Below are 17178 nucleotides of genomic sequence, written 5' to 3'. Positions count from 1 at the left end.
AGCTGCTCCCCTAGACCCCAAACGGTCACAGAAGACTTTACACTCTTCACGGCACCTGTCACTCGCGCGAGGAAACAACGCTGAAAAGAGCTGCCCATCGCCAGCCGTGTTCACTGGGTCGGAACCGAAGGAGCCACCCGCCCTGACCACAGAGTCACTGGGTCAGAACCGAAGGAGCCACCTGCCCTGACCACAGAGTCACTGGGCCAGAACCGAAGGAGCCACCCGCCCTGACCACAGAGTCACTGGGCCAGAACCGAAGGAGCCACCTGCCCTGACCACAGAGCCACTGGGTCGGAACCGAAGGAGCCACCTGCCCTGACCACAGAGTCACTGGGTTGGAACCGAATGAGCCACCCGCCCTGACCACAGAGCCACTGGGTCAGAACCGAAGGAGCCACCCGCCCTGACCACAGAGCCACTGGGTCAGAACCGAAGGAGCCACCCGCCCTGACCACAGAGCCACTGGGCCAGACCGAAGGAGCCACCCGCCCTGACCACAGAGCCACTGGGTCAGAACCGAAGGAGCCACCCGCCCTGACCACAGAGCCACTGGGCTGGTGTTAGCCAAGACCTTTTGAGTTTACGGCAACTACAGCTATATATAATACAGCAGAAAAGAAAAAGACAAAAATATACATTCTATAGCATGAACATGTTTGGATACAAGTATATATATAAAACAAGAACTTTACAAGCTCTTACCAGATCCCTTAGTCTGACACTGCATCAAATGTGAATGTGGTTTTTAGGTTTAGGTTTTAACAGAAAAGCTGTCAAATAGAACTTTTTGTTAACAATATGTCAAGTGTTGGTTCCGCCTCTTTCATCTGTTGGCTCTCATTGACCAGTCTCTTTCAGCCATTGGCTGGAGACTTTGTCAATCAACTCTTGGCTTCGCTTGATGGGGTATACATCTCCCACCTAATGCTATTGGCTTTGTGGGTGCAGCCTTCCGCCTCTACTCAAGTGCTCGCATTGAATTGCGCGAGGGACTACTTACAGCTATGGCTGTTAGTGTGCACTCCTGCTGGCTCCCTGCTATGTGTCTCACTCTAATGCGCTAACGCTGCATGCCTTCGCACAATACACACAGACCTATTGGCTTTGCCAATGCCTATTTACCTTTGCAAACACTGAGTACTTTTTCCTCAGAGACATGAAGAAAGAAAGGATTTATTAGAAACCTATGTTTGAGATTCTAAACTTCATATCATGCAGTCTCCATCGTCGCTGGTAAAAAGGATTGACACATTTCGTCTTTTGGGAGTAAAGGTACTTATGCTATAAAATCGCCAGCGATTCTGCTAAGGTCCGCCTGTGTCTAAGTTTTCCAAGTAAAAGATCCTTTTTTTAAGAGCATTTACACCCTCCCATGTGGCCGCCTTAACATATGAAGTGTATTTGTAAAGTACACTGTCGCCCGAAGGGCTTCTGGGCACTGAATAACAGATGTGTATTGTTACCCAACTGAATGGTACTCATTGTATCAACCTCTGAAGGGTGAAAGGCTGAAGGACCTGGTTGGATTCAGATCTTTCCCCATGAGGTCAAACACGGATCCAATCGAGCCACCAGAGGTGGGTTCTTCAGGGTGATACGTTTCCGCTGAACTTTGGTCAGGGTCATTTGTGTGAGCTCAACATAGGAACCCAGATGCTTCGGCAAGTCCTCGCTTAGGTCCACAGAGGAGGATGCTTCGATGAGACATCAGCTTAGGTCCTCAGAGGAGGATGCTTCGATGAGACCTCTGCTTAGGTCCTCAGAGGAAGATGCTTCGATGAGACCTCTGCTTAGGTCCTCAGAGGAGGATGCTTCAACAAGACCTCCGCTTAGCTCCTCAGAGGAGGATGCTTCGACAAGACATCAGCTTAGGTCCTCAGAGGAGGATGCTTCGATGAGACCTCTGCTTAGGTCCTAAGAGGAGGATGCTTCCACAAGACCTGCGCTTAGGTCCTCAGAGGAGGATGCTTCGATGAGACCTCCGCTTATGTCCTCAGAAGAGGATGCGTTAACAATACCTCCGCTTAGATCCTCAGAGGAAGGTGCTTCAACAAGGCCTCTGCTTAGGTTCTTAGAGGAGGATGCTTCAATGAGGCCTCCGCTTAGGTCCTCAGAACAGGATGCTTCAATAAGACCTCGGCTTAGGTCCACAGAGGAGGATGCTTCCACAAGACCTGCGCTTAGGTCCTCAGAGGAGGATGCTTCGACGAGACCTCTGCTTAGTTCCACAAAGGAGGATGGTTCAACAAGACATCTGTTTAGGTTCTCTGAGGAGGATGCTTCAACAAGACCTCCGCTTAGGTCCTCAGAGGAGGATGCTTCGACAAGACCTCTGTTTAGGTTCTCAGAGGTGGATGCTTCAACAAGACCTCTGCTTAGGTTCTCAGAGGAGGATGATTCGACAACACCTCCGCTTAGATCCTCAGAGAAGGATGCTTCAACAAGATCTCCACTTAGGTCGTCAGTGGAGGATGCTTCGAAGAGAACTCTGCTTAGGTCCTCAGAGGAGGATGCTTCGATGAGACCTCCTCTTAGGTCCTCAGAGGAGGATTCTTCTACGAGACCTCTGCTTAGGTCCTCAGTGGAGGTTTCTTCGACGAGACCTCCGCTTAGGTCCACAGAAAAGGATCCTTGAAAAAGACCCTGTCTTAGGTCCTCAGAGGAGAATTCTACATTATAAATTTTCTTGGGCATTATAACAGCACTGAAATTCTGGCAGATCAAATGGGCCATGGGTGATCAAGAACTAAAGGCAGGGGCGTAGCTTGGTCAGTATAATGGGGGGGGAGGGAAGCTTCAAATTTCCCAACTATCAGGCTGGCACACTATGGTAAATCACTTTATACAACAAGCAGAGCGCTTTAGAGGTGCTTAAGGGGCAACGAAAGGGAGAGAATTGTGGATTGCAAAAAGTACTAAGTGAGAGAAAACAAATTATTTTGTGGAATAACCAACATTTTTGAAGTCTTTCCAAATAGAAATAGGGAGAGAGTGTGTGCATTTTTCTCTGTGTGTGTAAAACATCCTGGGGAAATCCGACAGACACCACACCATACCCAACTGAACGCACCTGTACCTAAATATTTATCACAAAATACATTTATTAGTGCTTGTGTAACACCCCAAACATCCCCATGAAGCTACACCCCTGACTAAAGGAATTCTTAATTTACACCCATTTGTCCTCAACTCAAGACAAAGAACTCGGGTGGAATTCTTCTACACAAAAATAACCAGAAAGCTCTAACACTATAGTATTAAAGGGGGGTTAGAAGCATTCAACCCCACGCTGGGGCATCATAAGCTTGGAATTAATGGAGTTACCGCAGCCTCCGATGCAGAGGAGAGTGCGCAAAGCTTGTAGCTCATCACTGCCAATAACATCCACGGGGCATATTAACAAAAAATTATTGCCGCTCTTGCGGCCGTTTTCGGCCAAAAAGCGGCGATAATTTTATCGCCTTATCTGCAAAGACACGCTATTGGGTATTTTGCTGACTTAGCGCCCGTTTCCAGCACGCCTAACTTCGCATCGCTAATGAGATGCAAAGTAGGCGTGTCTGTGGAAACAATGTGGGTAAATATCGCGAAGGCAGCCTCGCGATATTTACAATGAGGGGAAGCGAATATTTTAATTGCGCTAAGTATGCCTTAATGCAGGAATTTAACGTCTGTTAAATTCCTGAGTAAGGCATACCTAACATGGAAGGTGGATTCATGTGATATGACCACAGGGTCGTATCATCAAGCATATCGGCGTTTTACATGGAAGATCGCTGGAAAACCAGCGATGTTCCATGGAAAAGGGCGCTATCGCTGGAATATACATCGCCATGGCGCTAAGCGTTGTTAATACAACGCTAGCCTGGCTAAATATTCCAGCGATACAAAAAAATGCGGTATACAAGGTCAGCGATAATTATCGGTGCCTGTTGCAAATATGCCCCTAAGAACCTTCCGCGGACACGATTCACCTTAAGAGTGATAGGGAAGTCAAGGTTGAATGGGTGTTAGAAGTGTATCAAGCACAAATCTTTGAAAGACATGACATTTAGAAGTTATGGTACTTCCTTCTACCATCCCCCACCCATGCCATAGTGCTCCCACTTGCACCTTCACTTGTGAAAGGTGGAAATGAACCATCAACAATGGATGGAGTCAATGTATGGAAGGGGGAGGCTGAGCTCCTATTATTCTGTGACAAAGTAGCGATAATGACCTTGAATTGTGATGTTTAACCCCTTGAGTGCCCCGCCCTTTCCACGCCCTGTGCCGGGCGTTTCATTAGCGGGCGGGACTCATGACGAGATAGTCTCGTCATGGGCACAGCGCAACCGTGGCCCATGACGAGACCATCTCGTCATGGGCACTCAAGAGGTTAATGTTTTCTTTGTTGTGAGCAGGGATTGGTCAATTTATTGTTATTGTCCTGGGGTTACTTTTATGTGTGTTTGTATGGTCCATACCTAGCTGGGTAGCAACGGAGCACTGTACATTATTGCATCTTTGAATTTCAATAATTATGTTACATTTCACATTTGTTCATTTTATGCACAAAGATGTCAAGTGATTTGCATAGAATCACACAATGTTCAATGAAGTAACGGGGCCAATGAGCTCAGACCCCACGTTCAGAGCTGGCACGTCACACCTCCTCCCCACGCAGTGTGACATACCCCTTGTTATGCCACTGTTTGATAAAGTGTTGTGCCTTGTTGTGTGCGAAGGTATTGTTGCTTTGTGAGTGTCTGACGTGAGGGATCAGTTTGCTGTTATGACCAAGAGTTGTGTACATTATGACATGTTCCTTAGTGTATTGCATCATGCGGTCAGCCGTTTTTGACCCCGACATGTTGACTTCCGGTCATGTGCAATCATTAGCAATGTAAATCCTGCTGCTGAACATTGTGTAATGGGGCATTGTTAGTGTGAAAGCATGCTGACCATGGCAGGAGTGGAGGACGGGGGTTGACAACAATGTTAAGGTAACATCTTAACTTGTACATTTCATGTATCATGATCAGCACTCCTGGTTTTATGGTATTTTTTTAAACACTTTTTTCTGTATCCATATTTTGGGGCAGATTTATGAGCCCCTTGCGCCAATTTTGCGTCACTTTTCCCATGTTAAAAGTGACGCAAAAGTGGCGCAAGGGGCTCATAAATCTGCCCCTTATTTTTTAGGCAACTTATCGGTATTTATCCATATTTATTTTTGTATTTTGAGAATAAATGGATTCATTAAGAGGAATATTTCCACATTTATTTAACTGATTAACTCACTCATACTTTGATGCCTGTCGCGTTTTAGCAAATTAAGCAGCCACACATAATAAAATGCTACAACCACAGGTTAATATTAGCATTATATTCAAATATATGTTCAGATATGTATGTACTTAAGGAATTCTCCTATTTTTTGCCTGCCTAGGCTGTCTCTGATCAGCTTTTGACCTGTAATTCACGAAGCACCGCATGGGAAGTCACTCACAAGAGGCACACTATTACTGTATTTTTGTCCTTTTAAAAATAGATACTAACAGGTACGCATTGCTTTCTGTCTGTATTTATCTGTAAAAATCAGTAAAAATGCAAATCTGGTAACCATTAATTAGGATATAGCCACCTTGAAATGAAGTAAATACTCATGCATTGGTACACCTTTGATTAGTTTTGACTCTGTGCAACAATATAGCTTACATCAAAGAAGTGGCAAGGGGGACGCATAAGGAAACAAGGACTTTATAAGCAATGTCCTTCAACGGAATCACACATGGTTAAACCCTCAGAAATGATACGCATGAACAGAATCGAGTGAGACCCTTGAGAATGATTTATGAAGAAGCAATCTAGCGCTACACAGGAGTTTCCGTGCATCCCCCCCTCAACCCTCCCGATCACCATTCTTGGAGATAGCGCCTTAAGGTAACAGCTTTTTTTTATTCTGAATAGATCGTCTCTCGTGAAGGTCCTTTGTGTTCTGTGACATCACATATGCTCTGTGATGTCACTGACTCATTCACTGACCGTGACAGCCTTTTGTGTCCTGTGATATCACAGATCACCCTGAATCGTGTTCTGTGATGTCACTGACTCATTCACTGACCATTACAGCATTTTGTGTCCTGTGATATCACAGATCACCCTGTATCGTGTTCTGTGATGTCACTGACTCATTCACTGACCATTACAGCCTTTTGTGTCCTGTGATATCACAGATCACCCTGTATCTTGTTCTGTGATGTCACTGACTCATTCACTGACCATGACAGCCTTTTGTGTCCTGTGATATCACAGATCACCCTGTATCGTGTTCTGTGATGTCACTGACTCATTCACTGACCATGACAGCCTTTTGTGTCCTGTGATATCACAGATCACCCTGTATCTTGTTCTGTGATGTCACTGACTCATTCACTGACCATGACAGCCTTTTGTGTCCTGTGATATCACAGATCACCCTGTATCGTGTTCTGTGATGTCACTGACTCATTCACTGACCATGACAGCCTTTTGTGTCCTGTGATATCACAGATCACCCTGTATCGTGTTCTGTGATGTCACTGACTCATTCACTGACCATGACAGCCTTTTGTGTCCTGTGATATCACAGATCACCCTGTATCTTGTTCTGTGATGTCACTGACTCATTCACTGACCATGACAGCCTTTTGTGTCCTGTGATATCACAGATCACCCTGTATCGTGTTCTGTGATGTCACTGACTCATTCACTGACCGTGACAGCCTTTTGTGTCCTGTGATATCACAGATCACCTTGAATCGTGTTCTGTGATGTCACTGACTCGCCTTTTCATCAGTCGCTGGGGTTCGGTGAAAAAAATGATGCTCTGTTGCTGATGTCGCCAACAGTGTTTGTATCCACTGCTGGAGCCTTGTAACTTTATGGATCACTCCACGCCATACATTGCAATACCATTGACTTTCTCACTGGCTGTCACTCCCTCATAACTCCCTCTGGGATTCTGCGACATCATAGTGTGCAGTGTGTCATGCTTTACGATGTGACCATTGAATGGTTGCGGTGCTATATAAACTTTAGCAGTGATAACTTTATGAATCTTTTATAAACAATGTATTATTTAATTATAAAATATTTAATAACCCAAACAAAATAGGTTATTATATATTTTATAATTAAATAATAAATATGTACTTTTTAAAATATATTTTTAACATTATTTTATATGTATCTACGGGGCACATGCATCCAGCATTTTACCCGTCGCAAACAGGCCGATTCACACAATCAGCCTGTTTGATACTGGAAAAATGCCTTTTCAGATGCATGTACCTTTTTGCATTCGCAAAATAGGTAATCTCAATTTTTTGCGATGACCTAAATTGTGAATGCATTTGCCCTATTTGAGATGCATGTAGCATTTCCTAAATGCGACTTTGCATGTAGGAAACGCTAATCACCATCAACTTCAAGTTGATGGTTATTTGTCCATGTATTTGAAAATGCAAAAAAATGAATTTTTTCAATGTGCTATGTAGCGCACATGTGCATGCTTATCTTTTTTGGGGGTGCCTCAGGGGGGGCTTGGGCCCCCAGGCACCGTTGGATTTGCATTTGCAAACATTTGGTAATCGCAAATGCATTCCCCTTCATTCCTATGGGCCTGCAAGATTAATTGCGAATCCTTCATGCATAGGCATTTGCGATTACCAGATAGCAAATCCTTAAAATTCTCTATTTGGTAATCACAAATGATTACCTTGACGCATGTGCCCCTATGTTTTTACCTACTTTAAATAATTCAATTTAAATTAACATTATTTCCTATGGGGTTTCATTTTAAGTCCCTACCTCCATTGTTTTGCATGAGAGGGTGTTGTAGTACCAGTAGGTGGCCACGTGTAGCGTGGATTTACTACAAAAGTGTAAATTACTACAAAAGTGGAATTTGTTGGATACAGATAAGCAGTAAACTTACTCAAAAGTGTAAACTTACTCAAAAGTGCAAGTTACCCCATGAATCAGGCTTGAAGTTTGGATTTCTTGCGTGCGTCCTTTCATGTGGAAAAGAGTTTTAGAACTGACCCAAACAATAAAAAGTCCTGTAGCGTCGCAGGACTGATTGTTGGCCTGGACGCACCTCGCTCAAATAATGTGTAGGTTTACTGGTTACGATCTGCCGAATTCCTGGCTCGGGTTTGTACGTTTCCTAGGCCTGCACTAGTCCAGAGGATTTAGAGCATCTAACCTGAGCTTCAATTGGAATTCCATAGAGCATATTATCAAGCCCATTATCGCAGTTTTAGCGGCAGATTTCTGCCGCTAAAGCGGCGATAATTGTATCGCCTGTCTTGGTAATATGCCCATTGGTCTTCACAGCTGTGTCACTCCCATCAGGGGGTCTCGAAGGTCATGTTTTATGATGTCACTGACTTTCCTGCTGCAAATTACAGACCTCCACGCCTACTGAGGGTTCTGTGACAACCTGGTGCACTCCCTGCTGTGCTTTGTGATGTCACTCACTGGCTATTACTTAAGTGTAAATGGCTTCTGCTCAGAGCCATGACAGAGAATGATGTGCCCTTGAGAGGGCATTAGCTACTGTCAATTTACTGCTCCTCATGTAAAGGCACGAACCAAACACAAGGGTGCATAATGAGTGAAAACGCAATTATTTACTATTAATGTTCAATGTCATGTGAGCAAACACTCGTCCCTCTAAGATCACGCCCACTTGTTCTGATTGGTTCATGTCACTGCCATTGAACCTAGAATGCAGACACACAAGATCAGTTAATGCCAGCATTGGCTGGGACAATCTCAGCATCCCATTGAGGTTTTGTGACATTGAAGTCTGCTGGGGGGGGAACAACCTTTACAACGCAACTTTTACAACGCACTACCATTACAACGAAACTGTTACAACGCGAGTGCATTGACAACGCAGGACATTACAACGCAAGTCTTTACATCGACTTGCTCTAGATGGCGTGCTAACATTAAAAATAGTGTAGTTTACTATCCCAACACCTTCCCTACTGTTACGTGGACTGGAGTTGGAATAGTAAATTACACTTTTTTAATGTTAGCACGCCATCTAGTGCAAGTCGATGTAAAGACTTGCGTTGTAATGTCCTGCGTTGTCAATGCACTCGCGTTGTAAAACTTTCGTTGTAACAGCATGCGTTGTAACAGCATGCGTTGTAACGTCATACATCCCTGCTGGGGACCTGTGTTTGCAAAAACGTCACTACTGCTGGTCTCTTTGCATTGGATGAGAGATGCCTGCGGCTCCTGGAAAGCAAAGAATGCCTTCTCTGTCATTATTTAACCGTTTGTGTCGGTAAGACGCAGCGCGTTCAGGAGTCCTGCAAAGAACGCTCCATCAATCTCCAAAAATGACGCATCGCGCAACTTGTTATATAGGAGCAATAAACCATGGCCGGAGTACGTCTTCCCAGAGCGACCCGTGCGGCGGTGACAATCAAGCATGCTGACAATTGGCAATATTAGGAATACACCAGGGGAAGCGTGTAATTAAAATGCTTGTTTTGTTTTGCGAGATGAGTGTGACAAGGTAGGAGAAAAGCAACACAAACTCAATACCTGAGTGGCTGGGCCTGCACGCGCATCAATCTCTGCGGCCTTTGGTGACCTGCGGTGGAGCGCGCGTGCTGGGAGGGAGCGCCAAGTGGCAACATTTGTCTCCAACGTCTTTATTTATCTTATTCCCTCTTATTTTTTTGATGAGAACAAATTCACTCATTAGTGGAGCAACAGATCGAAAGTAATGACCTCTCGTGGAATACTTCTTTGCAGAGCTGCATATAATGAGGTGTTATATCACTTGCCCACGTTCTGCCGCAACCCACCGAGCCCCGCCTTGGCATAAACGTCTGCTCTTCCCACTGCACATGCAGGCTTTCGGTCAGATCCAAAGTGGTCCTCTCTTCGGCTCATGGTCTTAGATCAGGGTGGAGTAGCTGCCTTGAGCCCGCTCGATCTGTCTGCAGCCTTCGACACGGCATCCCAAAAGATACTGATGACAAGGCAGCCGGAGGTAGGTCTCTGTGGACGAAATTTGCAGTAGGCTCCACCCTTTGTAACTGACCACAGTTGGGAAATTCTTTGCTTCCTCTGTTTGGTTGTCTTGTGGGGTTCCTCAAAGCTCCTCATTTAGCCCCACCATTTTTAATGTGTGTGTAGCCCCACTGGCCAAGTTTATCACTAATGGCCAAGTTTATCACAACTGGGGACAGGAGGTGGACTAGCGGCTAGGGCGGTCGACCTCGAATCTGGGGAACCGGGTTCGAGTCTCGGCAATGACGCTCAACATCCTGTGATTCTAAGCAGATCACTTAATCTCCCCGTGCCCAACAAAAATGAATATCCTCATGTAACGCAACTGGTGCTATGTAAAGCGCTCTGATACCAGATACTTTCGGCACAAGTTTGCTTTATATAAAACTCCGGAAAAAGAAATTTGTGTCACACAGACCATACTCAGCTGATCCTGTGATGAGATGCGAAGACAGAGGTGACCCAACAAACGTTTCAAACATGTCTCACTGAAGCCACAACTTGGATGAACAAGAGTTAGCTAAGTTTAAATGAAGACAGGAGGGGTGGTAGGTCTGATAGGGCCTTCTTCAGCCCCTGGCCTGATGGCTGTATTCCTTAGTTCCACGTCCTATCTGTCCTCCTTCAGTAGGACATCTTGGCGTCTATTTAAATGAACTTTCTTTTAAACCACAGATCGCGAAGGTTGCTTCAAGTTGTTGTTTTCTTCTTAAAGTCTTGAAACAGTTCTCACTTTAATTCATAAACATTTCCTCTGTGACATTATTCAGGCCTTTGTGGGCTCCCGCCTGGGCTGTGTCTATGCCCGTCTGCAGCTATCTTCCATCCCTTGCAATTGGCTCAGACTGCAGCGGCAAGACTGTTTGTCAAACGCCAGCGCTTTTCTTCTATTTCTACACATCCGAAGCAGCGCTATTGGTTGCCTGTTCACACGCGTACCACATCAAGCGTTTGTGCTTTAAAGCAAGCAGCGGTTCTCAACCTGTGCTCCAGGGCCTGCTGGGTATCCGCGACGCCTACTTGGGAGCCTGAGGCTGCTTAGAAATTTACACCATACTAACAAATTACTAATGTGTATATAAATAAAGAAGAAAATGCAAAAATGAAAATTTAAAAACATTTCATAAATGTGAAGGTATTTGAAATTAGAAGATGAAAATTAAGTTGGTGTCCTCAGATTGAGTGCATCAAACAGAATATAGTATGGGCGACGAGCGGCCTGAATTTAGAATATCCCCAACCTTTCCATTAAAAGGCGAATTTTAGTTTTTTATATTTATCAACTAAAAAACATTTTCTGTATGTTTGTGTACTGTTTTAAGGGTCAAATCAATGAAATTGTTTCAGGGCCCCGCTTCCAGTCATGACCCAGATGGGAACCTTGGATTCAATACTGGTCCCTAAGGGTCCCCGAATTCTGATAATGACTTAGTGGGGGTCAGTGGATTCCTGTAATGACTCAGTGGGGTCACCGGATTGCAGTAATGACTCAGTGGGGTCACCGGATTCCCTGGATTCCAGTAATGACTCAGGGGGGGTCACTGGATTCCAGTAATGACTCAGTGGGGTCACCGGATTCCAGTAATGACTCAGTGGGGTCACCGGATTCCAGTAATGACTCAGTGGAGGGTCACTGGATTCCAGAGCTACTCAGAGCTGGATGCAGTGCTCCAGATGAGCCATTCAGAGATGGGTGCAGCGTTCCAGATGAGCCTTTCAGAGTTGGACGCAGTGCTCCAGATGAGCCTCTCAGAGCTGGACGCAGTGCTCCAGATGAGCCACTCAATGCTGGACGCAGTGCTCCAGACGAGCCATTCAGATTTGGACGCAGTGCTCCAGATGAGGTTTTCAGAGCTGGACTCAGTGCTCCAGATGAGCCTTTCCGAGCTGCACGCCGTGCTCCAGACCAGCCTTTCTGAGCTGGCCGAAGTGCTCAAGGCTAGCCTTTCAAAGCTAGACCCAGGGCTCCAGGTGAGCCACTCAGAGCTGGACGCAGTGCTCCAGGTGAGGCCTCATCAATGACGTGTACACTGTCCCGTGCTAAGACAAACTTACTGTTTTGTGATTTTATTATCTTTACCTCTGCACCATGACATTCCTTGGGCTTTCCTCACAACCTTGTCGTATTGTTTACACAATACGAGGGCATCAATTATGCGAACACCATGATGCTCAAACACAAGTGAAACTTGCACGGCCACTGCCCGTGCTGTAAGTATGCACTATTGCGGCATGTGGGGTTACTCTTCTGTGTGTATATTTGTCTGTCTGTGTGCACACATTGGTAAACATGCAAAGGAAGCTTGCACTGGCACAGCCTGTGCTGTAACTTTTCTAAGTGAGTGTGTGTCTGGGCTGTATCAGTTCTTTGTGTTAGGGAAGCCTGCACTGCTGATCCCGAGGCACCATCCTGTGCTCCATCCGTTCCTTGTGTTAGGGAAGCTAGTGCTGCTGCTCCCAGGTCTCACGCCTGTGCTGTATCTGTTCCTTGTGCTAGGGAAGCTTACAATGCTGCTCCAGGACAGCTTGCAGCGCTCCTCTCAGGTCTCCCACTCGTGCTGTATCCTTTCCTTGCATGATGGAGGCTTACAGTGCTGCTCCCAGGGCTGCCACCTATGCTATATCCTTTCCTTGTATTACAGAGGCTTGGGGTGCTGTTTCTGGCCAGTGGCGTAGCGAGACCGGTTTACCGCACCACGGCAGCCGCATGGAGGGGAGGATGCTGGTGAGTTCTGCATTTGCTGCACGACAACTGCCACAGGCATGAGGCAGGGGGGAGGCTGCTGCCCTCAAAACTGATGCCACCCGGGGCGGACTGCCCCTCCCTTCCTATGCCACTACTTCTGGCGCTCCCACCTGGGCTGTATCCATTCCTCATGTTAGGGAAGCTTGAGCTACTGCTCTCTGAGCTCCAGCCTGGACCGTTTCTGTTCCTTGTGTTGGCACTGCTGCTACCAAAGCTCCCACCTATACTGTATCGGTTCCTTGTGGTAGGGAAGCTTGTGCTGCTGCTTCAGAGAAGCTTGCTGTGCTGCTTCCAGGTGCTCCCACCTGGGCTGTATCTGTTCCTCATATTAGGGAGGCTTGCACAGCTGCTCCCAAGGCTCCCACCTGGGCTGTATCCATTACTACTGTTAGGGAGGCTTGCAATGCTGCTCTCAGGGCTACCACCGGGGCTGTATCTGTTCCTCATGTTAGGGAAGCTTGCACTGCTTTTCCTGGGCTCCCACCTATGGTGTATCCGTTGCTCATGTTAAGAATTCTTTCGCTGCTGCTCCTGTAGCTCCCACCTGTGCTGTACCTGTTCCTTGTTTTAAAGAAGCTTGCACTGCTATTCCGGTGCTCCCACCTGTGCCATATCCATTTCTTGTGTTAGAGAAGTTTGGGCTGCACCTAACAGGACTCCGACCTGAGCTGTATCTGTTCCTTGTATTAGGGAAGCTTGCACTGCTGCTCCTGGGGCTACTACCTGTGCTGTGTCTGCTCCTTGAGTTAGGGAAGCTTGCACTGCTGCCGGGGCTCCCACCTATGCGGTATCCGCTCCCTGTATTAGGGAAGCTTGCACTGCTGCAGCGTGCACTCTTGCTCTGGGGCAACCACCTTTGCTGTGTCCGTTCCTCACGTTAGGGAAGCTTTTGCTGCTGCTCTTGGGCCTCTGGCCTGTGCTGTGTCCATTCCTTGTGTTAGGAAAGCTTGCACTGCTGCTCCCAGGGCTCCCACGTGTGCTGTAACCATTTCTCATGTTAAGGAAGCTTTTGCTGTTGCTCCGGCGGTTCCTGTCTGGGCTGTGTCCATTCTTCGTGTTAGGGAAGGTTGTCCTGCTGCTTCCGGGGCTCCTGCCTGGGCTATATCCATTCCCCATGTTGGGGAAGATTGCACCATGTTGGGGAAGCTTGTGCTGCTTCTCCCTGGGTTTCCGCCGTGGCTGTATCCATTCCTCATGTTAGGGAAGCTTATGCTAAGGAGGCTTGCATTGATTGTCCCGGGGCTACCGCCAGGGCTGTATCCGTTCCTCATGTTAGTGAGGCTTGTGCTGGGGCTCCTGCCTGTGCTGTATCTGTTCCTCATGGTAGGGAAGCTTGCACTGCTGTTCCAGAGATGCTTGCAGTGTGCCCCCCTGGGGCTACCACCAGGGCTGTATCCTTTCCTCGTGCTAAGGAAGCTTGCTCCTGTGGCTCCCACCTGGGCTGTACCCATTCCTCATGTTAGTGAGGCTTGCATTGCCTGCTGCATCCAGGGCTCCTACTTGTGCTGTATATGTTTCTTGTGTTAGGGAAGCTTGCACCGCAACTCCAGAGAAGCTTGCACTGCTGCTCCCTGGGTTTCCCACCTGGGCTTTATTTTTTCCTTGTGTTAGGGAAGCTTGCACTGCTACTCCAGGGCTTCCATCTGTGCTCTATATGTTCCTTGTGTTAGGGAAGCTTGCACTGTTGACCCTGGGCTCCCATCTGTGAGGTATCTGTTTCTTGTGTTAGGGGAGCTTGCACGACTGCTCCCGGGGCTCACACCTGTGTTTTATCTATTACTTGTGTTAGGGAAGCTTGTGCTGCTGCTCCATGGGCTCCCACCTGGGCTGCATCTATTCCTTGTGTTTAAGAGGCTAGTAATGCTTCTCCCAGGGATCCCACCTGGGCTGCAGCCACTCCTCGTGTTAAGGAAGCTTGCACTGATGTACCTGGGGCTCCCACCTGTGCTGTGTCCATTCCTCATGTTAGGGAAGCTTACATTGTTTCTCCTGGGGCTCCCGTCTGTGCTGTATCCATTCCTCACATTAGTGAAGCTTGCACTGCTGCTCTCAGGGCTCCCGCCTGTGCTGTATCCATTTCTTGTGTTAGGGAAGTGTGTACCACTGCTCCTGGGGCTCCCACCTTTTGTATCTGTTCCTTGTATTAAGGAAGCTTGTGCTGCTGCTCCAGGGACGCTTGCAGTGCTGCTCCCTGGGTTCCCACCTGGCCTGTACCGATTCAACATGTTAGGGAAGCGTGCGCTGCTGCTCACAGGGCTCCTACCAGTGCTGTATCTGTTCCTTGTGTTCTGGAAGCTTGAGCTACTGCTCCAGGGAAGCTTGCAGTGCCGCTCCCGAGGCTCCCACCTGGGCTGTATCTGTTCCTTGTGTTAGAGAGGCTTGTGCAGCTGCTCCAGGGGCTCCCACCAGGCCGGTACCCGATCATCTTGTGAGGGAAGTTTGCACTTCTGCTCCCAGGGCTCCCACCTGAGCTGTATCCATTCCTTGTGTTAGGGAAGCTTGCCCTGCTGCTCTCTGGGCTCTCACCTGTGCTGTATCCGTTCCTTGTGATGGAAGTTTGCGGTGCTGCTCCCGGGCTCCCACCTGTGCTGTATCTGTTCCTTGTGCTAGGGAAGCTTGCAGTGCTGCTCCCGGGCTCCCACCTGTGCTGTATCCGTTCCTTGTGCTAGGGAAGCTTGCAGTGCTGACCCTGGGCCTCCCACTTGTGCTGTATCTGTTCCTTGTGCTGCGAAAGCTTGCGGTGCTTCTCCTGGGGATCCCACTTGTGCTGTACCCACCCGTTCCTTGTTCTGGGGAAGCTTGCACTGCTGCTCTCGGGGCTCTCACCTGTGCTGTATCCGTTCCTTGAGCTAGGGAAGCTTGCAGTGCTGCCCACGGACCTCCAACTTGTGTTGTATAGGTTCCTTGTGCTAGGGAAGCTTGCGGTGCTGCTACCAGGGCTCCCTCCTTTGCTGTACCCACCCGCTCTTTGTGCTAGGGAAGCTTACACTGCCGCTCTCGGGGCTCTCACCTGTGCAGTATCCGTTCCTTGTGATGGAAGCTTGCGCTGCTGCACCCGGCGCTTCCAGCTGTGCTGTATCCGTTCCTTGTGCTAGGCAAGCTTGCACTGCTGCGCCTGGAGATCCTACCTGGGCTGCACTGCACTGGTGTAGCTCTGCTGTGATAGTGATGCTTAGTAAAATAGTTTAAAGAGAAGGCTTGTTTCCTTTTTCATTGACAACCTCCTCCATCCCTGAGCTGTTGAGCTTGGCTTCCAGGTGAGGCCTAAGTGTGTCTGAGCAGACGTGATCTGTAGGCAGGTGGGTCCGTGTCAGTGAGTGGTGTCTGTGGAGCTCAAACCAAGATAAATGTCAGGGCACAGAAGTGTCACATTTGCAAGAAGGTCGGTGCCTGTCAGATGTCGGAAGGGCTGGAGCTGAGATAGTCACACTAGGCTATTTGTTGAACGGAGAGTAGGGCTAGGGCAGTGTCAGTCACAAAGCAGGCTCCTCTATGAAAGACAGCTAGGGTTGGGGAGAGTCAGTTGCATACACCCGAAGTGCCTCTGAAGGAAGGCATGGCAGGGGAACATCGGTCATATATCAGGCCAGCAACCCTAAATACGATTTGTAGCCCTGGCAGAGTCCGTCAAGTGCCATGTGGAGAGCGCAAAATTCAGGGAGCGCGCCATTAGGGCCCGGTAACCTGGGATTCCAGCCACGCCCACCTAGCAAGTCGGGGTAGCCCGATTGGTGACCGGCGAGTAGGCAAGTCCTTCCGGGTCACATGGTGATGCGCTTCCGGCTGGGACTGGCGCTGGGAGGGGGGAGGAGCTGGAGCCTATTTATGGCTAGGGGGCTCCAGTCTTCATTCTCTCTTTATCCCGCGCCGGCCCCAGTCGCAGTCATCAGCGCAGAATCTCCCACCCACCCATCCCTTTGATTAGGCATTTGGGTAGGTGTAGGCGGTAAAGAGGCCACAGAAGATTGACTGACATTGTTAACGGGAGTCCTCCTACATACTCCCTAGGCCAGCACTGAGGGGAGAGATGGTAAGCTCCCCGCAGAGAGAATGGGGGCACCAGATGGGGAGGCAAGGGTGCCAGGTCACAAGCTGGGGCATCGGGCAGTGGCCCCTGGTTATTCTCTACCAGCCTCCTTGTCAGCCTGGTGGTAGAGGGGTGGGCCCTGAAGTGGCGGACAAGGACCAGAGGGCTGGGGCTCACCTCTCAAGGACGCAGGTGGGTTGCACCTTGCGTGGTTCTCAGTTGGGGACGCGAGCCGGAGGGCCCCTTGGTGCTAGAGCGATAGAATGTCTTATAGATAAGGAAGTGAGTCTGTTAGGCTGATTGTCTATGATTGCCAATATTAACAGTGTGAATATGGATT

General features: G+C 48.2%; 1 protein-coding gene across 1 annotated transcript in view; it reads right to left on the bottom strand.

Annotated features, from left to right (window-relative positions):
- Positions 1-17178, bottom strand: part of MMP17 (matrix metallopeptidase 17) — a 195673-nt gene that overhangs the window by 75638 nt on the left and 102857 nt on the right. The window lies entirely within an intron of this gene.

This window comes from Triturus cristatus, chromosome 11, assembly GCF_964204655.1.
Source record: "Triturus cristatus chromosome 11, aTriCri1.1, whole genome shotgun sequence".
NCBI lineage: Eukaryota > Metazoa > Chordata > Amphibia > Caudata > Salamandridae > Triturus > Triturus cristatus.
This window is presented reverse-complemented; position numbering and strand designations above follow the sequence as displayed.